Source organism: Theropithecus gelada, unplaced genomic scaffold (assembly GCF_003255815.1).
Source record: "Theropithecus gelada isolate Dixy unplaced genomic scaffold, Tgel_1.0 HiC_scaffold_1518, whole genome shotgun sequence".
Taxonomy (NCBI): Eukaryota; Metazoa; Chordata; class Mammalia; order Primates; family Cercopithecidae; genus Theropithecus; species Theropithecus gelada.
Window position 1 is genome coordinate 1 of NW_020256908.1, and position 7,080 is coordinate 7,080.

The 7,080-nt window shown below is 57.3% G+C and overlaps 1 pseudogene; it reads left to right on the forward strand.

The window, feature by feature from the left end:
- The first annotated feature begins 3,886 nt into the window (after positions 1–3,886).
- On the forward strand, positions 3,887–6,792 carry LOC112616968 (annotated as a pseudogene).
- Positions 6,793–7,080: the final 288 nt, after the last annotated feature.

The window sequence follows — 7,080 nt, forward strand, 5'->3', positions numbered from 1 at the left end:
AGTGTCCCTTGTGGGGTCTGCATCATCCCAGGACACACCCAGAAGCCACGCCCTGCACCAGCCTCAGCAGCACAGATGTGTTGAGGCCCAAAGGGCTGGGGGACAAACGTGGAGAGGTGAGCACGTCCACTCAGACTCACAATCCTGCCCTCAGTACCCCATTCCCCTGCTCTCATCCACTGGATGCTCCCACCTGCCCTTACAATACTGAGCAACCAGAAGTCCATAGCCAGCAAAAAGCCTTTCCTTTCAGCCTCCGTCTCCAAGCCCCTGCTTATAGGTTGCAAATCAAAAGTTTGGTCTACATGCTTGATTGTGCTCCTCTGAGGGTTTTCCTGACCACAAATTCATCAGCAACAGAGTGATGCCCAGGGCTTCTACTGGACTCAGCCTTTGTCTGGCTGTGTCCAGGAAGAGTAGGAGGTGGAAAGAATTGGGGAGATAAGCGAAGCCACGGTGTTATTTTTGAACAGGGTCTTACTATGTCGCCCAGGCTGGAGTGCAGTGGCACGATCCTGGCTCACTGCAGTCGTGAACTCCTGGGTTCAAGTGATCCTCTCACCCTAGCCTCCTGAGTCACTAAGACTACAGGTGTGCTCCACCACACCCAGCTCACTTTTAACAATTTGTTGTAGAGACAAGGTATCCCTGTATTACCCAGGCTGATTTCAAACTTCAGGCCTTGGTGATCTTCCCGCCTTGGCCTCCCAAAGTGCTGGAATTACACGTCTGAGGCACCGCGCCTGGGTTCCTTGTGCTTTCTGTACACATTCGGGAGGTCGGTGGGAGACCCTGGATCCAGAGATTGGAGATCATGCTGGCCTTCTCCTACCCTGAGGATCAAGCAGTGCCCAAGGGCACAGTCTGGGGAGCTGTGGCCTGTGTCACCCACAGCGGGTGCACAGCGGTGTAGAAGCAGGGATAGGAGATCCCCTGCAGATGTGTGTGTTAGTGAACCCTCCACAGGGTGGGCTGTGTGGGTGTTGGGCCAAGTACTTCCCTATCACAAGCTGGTTGTAGTTCAGACCAAGCAGTGCAAGGCATGTCCTCTGAGTGCCAGGCACAGTGGTACCCCAGAGGGTGGTCCCGCTCTTGGCCTGGCTCATGTCCCCCCCGTGGGGAAGCAAAGCCACCAGCCCGGCGCAGGATGTGGTCAGACCTGGAGACTGAATGCTGCGGGTCAGCAGCCCTTCCCAACCCTGATCCATCCTCCTCCAGCTAGCAGTGGTTCAGGCCCACTGAGGAGCACTACTGGTGTGCCTGCTGCTGAAGCACCTGTGTGCTTTCCAAAACAGCCTGAAGCCAAAGCAGACCTCACCCACTCCCAGGCCACCAGGTCCCTGGAGGAGTTCAAAGGGTGGGTGGCCCTTGTGGCTTCCCGCCACTGCTCTCCCCCCTGCTTTCCCCTCCTCAGCTATTGCCCGCAAGAATCTCACTCCAGGGCATAGGCAACAGGGTAAGTCCCCTCCTGCTCACAGAGCACTTGAGGCCTCTGGAGAACTAGGCAGGTGTCTCATCACCCCGACCAGCGGGCTCCCAGAGCCTCTCTCGCGGGACTGGCCAGAGGTCCCCTCATGCTGCTCTCTCTTGCTCCTCCCTACCCCTATCAGAAGAGCTGGTGGGGCCCTGACTCCAGGCCCACCAAAGTGGGCTGTTCGTGTAGGACTGAGAGGAGCAGCACGTGGGAGCTGCCCTGGGTCAGCCGCCTGTGTGCTGTGTCTCCTTGGGATGTTCATTGGCCTCTCTGAACCTTGGTTTCTTCCTCTGAGAAACGGGGGCTGAAACCAACTCTGACCTCCTGGAGATCCCCGGTGCTCTCCCCTGGCAGAGCTGACCCTCCGTTGATGGGAACCCTGGGCTCATCCCTGAGCAGGGCCTCCTTACCCGGCAAACAGCAGGTAACCCTATTTCCTGCAAGGCGCCGTCCCTAGGTTTGTCCAGCAGAAACTTGACCTTTTCGTGCAGCATTGCTTTGGCCACTGGCCCCTGGACACATTGTTCAGAACTGTGAGCGTTGCCCCGTCACACGTCTGTGTTCTCTGTGTACCCTAATGAGAGTGGTCCCCTGTAGCAAATGAGAACAAGTATAGAGGAGGGGGAACTGTTGGAGAACCACATGGTTCCGTTTTAGTTTCCAAAACAAACCCTCAGGTACAGGAAAGCCCTGCTCTGTCCCAGCTTTCTGGTGCCAGGCAAGTTCCTACCCTTACCTGTCCGGGAAGCACTGGGCCCCCTGGACTTGGATAAGCCCACCCATGGCCCTGGCTTCTAAACGGCCAGCAACAGAGCCAAACCTCACAGGGCTGCGCACATCTCTCCTGCACCCTCTGGGGGATGGAGGAAGAGCCAGCCCCACCCAGCTGCCAGCTGCGACACGGACTCCAGGCCACCAGAGGATATGGCCCCCAGCCACTGGGCCCTCAGCTCACACCCGCTCCCACAGGTCCTGGACATGTGGCTGACCTACCTGCAACCATGGCAGTATGCTCCCTGACAAGCAGGCTCCTGGCAGTGACAGTCCCACTGACTCCTGGTGTTGGGAAAAAAAGCCTCAGCCCCGCTCCTCAGTCATGCCACTGGCTCCTGGGGATGGATGGTGCTCCTACGGGTCAGTAAACCTAGCCAGCGGCCTATCCTGGGGTCAGCCTGGCCCTGGCCCCAGTGGCCTCCTGTGGTCTTCTCCCAGGCCTTCCCTAGTGGAGCACAGACCAGCCTTTCCTAGACTCAACCGTACCAGGCCCTACAACTGCTTTCTCATGGAAGCAGTGCACCGGTGACCCATCCTGCCCTATCCCCTCCCACTTCTGGTCCAGATAAACATTCAGCAACACCCAAACTATCTCTCTACCCTCACCAGCACAAAGCGCAGAGCAGTGGCCGTCTTCCCCTCATCCCCTGCTTGATCCTCATGGCAGACCTCCAGGCTAACATGGCACCTGCCATGCCCACTGACCTCTCCTCTTCTTGCCCAAGCCCTTCCCCTTTGGATCCTCCGGGGGGATCGTCCCTTGGCCCCCACAGGCTCTGAGCCAGCCTCTGCCATGGCTGCCTCAATCCTCTTGGAAAAGGGCCTCAGCCTTGCTAAGAATGCAGTGTCCTCAGAGGCCCTGGGTGTCACCTCTGGCCTGCCCTCCATGCCCACCCACAGCCCTCTGAGCTATCATCTATGACATCACCTTGGCCAGGGAGTCTGGAAGCCTAGGGACAAGCAGCAGTCTTAACGGGCATGGACTGGTGCAGCCCCTGCCTCCAGCAAGAGGGCTGATCTCAAATTACCACCTTGCTCCCCAGGGCACCCTTTGTCCAGGAGAATCTGCTGATGTACACAAAGCCCTTACTGGTCTTCCTGAACCTCCAGCTCTGCATAGACTTGGTCAGCCCCAAACATGCACTCATGATGTTCAGTGGTCAAAGTCTTTCCCCAGCCCAACGTGGCAGAGATAATCCAGTAAGTCCTCAGCCTGGGCCAGTCTGGCAGACCCTGACCCAGCCAGACCAGGCCAGGACCTTAGCTGGTGGGTGGCAGGTCTGCAGAAGGGAACCATGCACTCAGAGTGGGCCCCAGCAAAGGGTGCTGTGAAGACTCCTGGGACACATCTGCAATGTGAAGTGAGAGACTGGCTGGACCCCCGCCTGCCCTGCAGCCACCAGGCACTGAGCCAGGAACTGCACGTGTGCCCATAGAGGGGAGCTGCACAGTCCAAGCTGCGGTCCCACTTTCTCCCTGATGACTCATGTCAGCTGCCTCAGGTGGTGAGCCAGGTCTCTGCTGTGTGTTCATCCTGACTGGGTTGCTCATTGGCTTCTGTCACTCCTCCTAGTGTTTGCCACCTGCAAACACTCCTGGGGGCTCTTTGAGCCACCAACTACCCCACCCGCTCTCCCCATGTCAGCCACCTACTACATGGGAGACGCTATGAGCCAGGGCCTCAGGAGGACACCCCTGAGTCATGGCTCCCCAGACACCTCAGGGGCAACCCAGAATTTTGCAGGCAGCAGCCGGGTACTCTGTGCCCCTGGAAGTGGGCACCAAGTTCGTCTCCTGCCTTCCAGGTGACCAGCTGTTCCTGGAGTCAGAGCTTGTCACCTCTCCACCACCAGAACCGATTCTTCACAGCCCCCACGTTCACCAGCAGTTTCCTGTCACTGTGGCTGCCAGAGGTCACTGACGCATCCTTTGAGGTGAAGAGCCACGTCTACAGCCTGGAGGACCAGGACTGTCAGCACACTCTGATGTTTATGCCAGAGGCCCACATCCTGGTGAGTGGTCACCAGCGCCCATCCTCAGGAACCCTGGAGCCATGGAGCTGAACAGACCCCGCAGAGTGCTGTGATCGAGTGGGAAGGGTCAAGGCTGGGCTTAGAGTTGAGGCTATGTCTCCTTCCCCCGTTTCAGTAAAGTCTGATTTTTCCTGATAACAAAGGCAGTGTTCTTTGGAAAATTTAACATTCAGATGATCATCCTTTAGTCTTTAAAAGTCCCCTGGTGGAAGCTGCTCCTCCTGGCACGCAGAGGTCTGGCTGTGTATTGATCTTGGGGCCTCCAGCCAGCCTGCCTGGGTGGCAGCACAAGCCAGTCTGTCAGTGACTTGCCTGCACCTCCCGCACAGGCCCTGCGCCTTGCTCAGCATATCATGCAGGCCAAGTACACGGTCAAGTCTATCTTGGACCAGTGCGGAGAGCGCCCTACAGCTGCTCCTTCCTGTCCTGACTGGGCTTTGGCCCCATGAACCCCAACGGCTCTCATCTAGCCAACGACCTAGACAAGATGGGGCAGGATGGTGTCCAGAAGACAGATGAGTACCTGGAGGCAGCCCTGGAGTACCTGCAACAGGTTATTTCCGGTATAAACTATGGGGCCTGCCCCACCCACAGACATCAGGGTCCCCTTCCTCAAAGGATTCGCTCCCCCTCAGCCTGTAGTCAGCCAAGTGCCAGTTCCAGGGCCCACTCAGATGGAGCCAGTGTTGTGGGAGGCAGAGCCACACCCCATCACCTTGCTGCCACTGTTGAGACCTGTGGGGTGAAGACCACTCCCCTCCCTTCACCTTGATGCTGAGGGCAGAGGCGCTTCTCTCTGGCAACTCAGTGAACTGCAGCCCACACACTTCACACTCGCCTTGGGCACCACCCAGGATGAAAATGAAAAGCAGCGGCTCCTCGAATGCATCACGGGTGAGGATGGACTCATTCGCCCAGACCTGGGTCAGTACCAGCTGCGAGGCCCCTGTCCCAGAGGTGCATGGGCTGGGCCCTGACCTATCCCCAGCCCCCTCCTCCCCTGTGAGCAGAGGCAGCTCCGCTTCTCTTAGTTGTGTGTGAGCTGTTTTCTGACCTGTCGCTGTAGCCTGGGTTTCTAAATCATCAATGTGCTGTCAAGGTTTGAAATTTTAGTACCAGGCGAACCCAGGGCTGCAGTCCATCTTAGACTACGAGATTGCCAGCTTGGTCTGTGTGCTCTTCTGGTGGTCATCTGCCATCGACTGCAATGACTGGGCAGAATGAGCCTGTCTTCTTCAGAGGATTCTGGATGCTCCTGTCCAAGGTGCAGTCCCAGGGTGGCCTATGGGGGTGGGGCGCTGTTGTCCTGAAGCGCCACCATCCCAGGTCCCCCTGCCTCTGTACATCAGTTTGCAGGCCAGATGGTGGGCGACTCTGCATTCCTGGGGCGACTTCCTCAGCAAGTTTCTGTCTACCATCTCACGAGCCGACGCTGGCCAACAAGCACCTGGTAAGCCCCATGGGTAGAGATTGGCCGCCAGTCACTCCCATGACCCCAGGTTCAGCCTGCACCTCCTGGGTGGCTACTGATGCTCTGGCTGCTGCTGGCCTTCCTTGAGGCCTGTTTTGAATTGGACCCTCCCCAGCACTGCTCCTTGCCCTGGGCTATGTTCTCTATGCCTCGGCCACGAGGCTGCTGAGTGGGGAAGCTGCAGCAGCCCTGATGGTACTGGCTGCTGTGTTCAGAGTAGGCTGGGGGTACTTGCCACACAGCCCAACCCTTGGGCTTGGGAGGTGATGGGAGCACACCCTCCAGTGACACTACACCTGCACCTATGAAAGCCCACCACACTTGAGCAGTGTGAAGTTCTCATCTGCCAGCTATGGAATGTCAACATCCAGCAGGCCCAAGAGGTGAGGCCCTGGGTGGTGGGGGTGGCTGTGCCAGCTGGCGCTGCTGCATGCCTCACCATGCTGATGTCCCCGTCTTTCAGCTGCAGTACCTCAAGTCCCAGTAATATTACTACCGGGGGACCCAAAGCTGCAGCCCAAGAGAAAAAGGCCAGAGGACCCAGGCGGCCCCAAGAGAGGCTGGATCTAGCTCTTCCAGGTGAGTGCCCAGTCACCCCTGCCCCATCCCTGGGGCCTGTTTGGGGCTCATTGCTGACTCCTCCTTCATCCAGGGACCAAAAAGCCATTCAGTTCCCCAAGGTCTCCACCAAGAGCCTCTCCAAGAAATGGTAAGTCCCACGGGCTTGGGAACAGCAACCCCACCACCTGGGCCACAGGGAGGGAGTGGTGGAGGGGTGGCAGCACAGAAGCAGAGGCGGCTGTGGCCTCACTCGGTCCCAGTGAGGGCCATGCAAGCCCTACTCCCAGCACGCTCCACTCCTGGGGACACTCAAGGTGACAGTCTCTCTACCCACCCCCAGTCTGCTTCTGAGCCCCATGCCTGTGGCAGCACGTGCCATCCTGCCTGCGCTGAAGCAGACCCTGAAGAACAACTTTGCCAAGTGGCAGAAAAGGCTGCAGGCTCTGCAGAACTGGCACCTGTACCGCTTGATGCTTTGAGACGCCTGCATCTATGCCCGCAGCTAGTCAGTGCCAGGCACACCTACCTGCAGCTGGAGACAGGTTCTCTATAGAATTTATATATAGAATTTCCTGATAATTCCACTACTTTTAAACCCCGCTGAATTCCAAGACAGATGACACTCAAGATGAAAAAAGTACTTCACCTCCAAACTGACAAAACTGTTTATGTTCTAATATTTTGCTATTTGCTATTCACACAAAAGCATATGATGAAGTTAAGTATCACTCTACCTGTTGAAAACTGAAAATAAAGCTTGTTTCTTT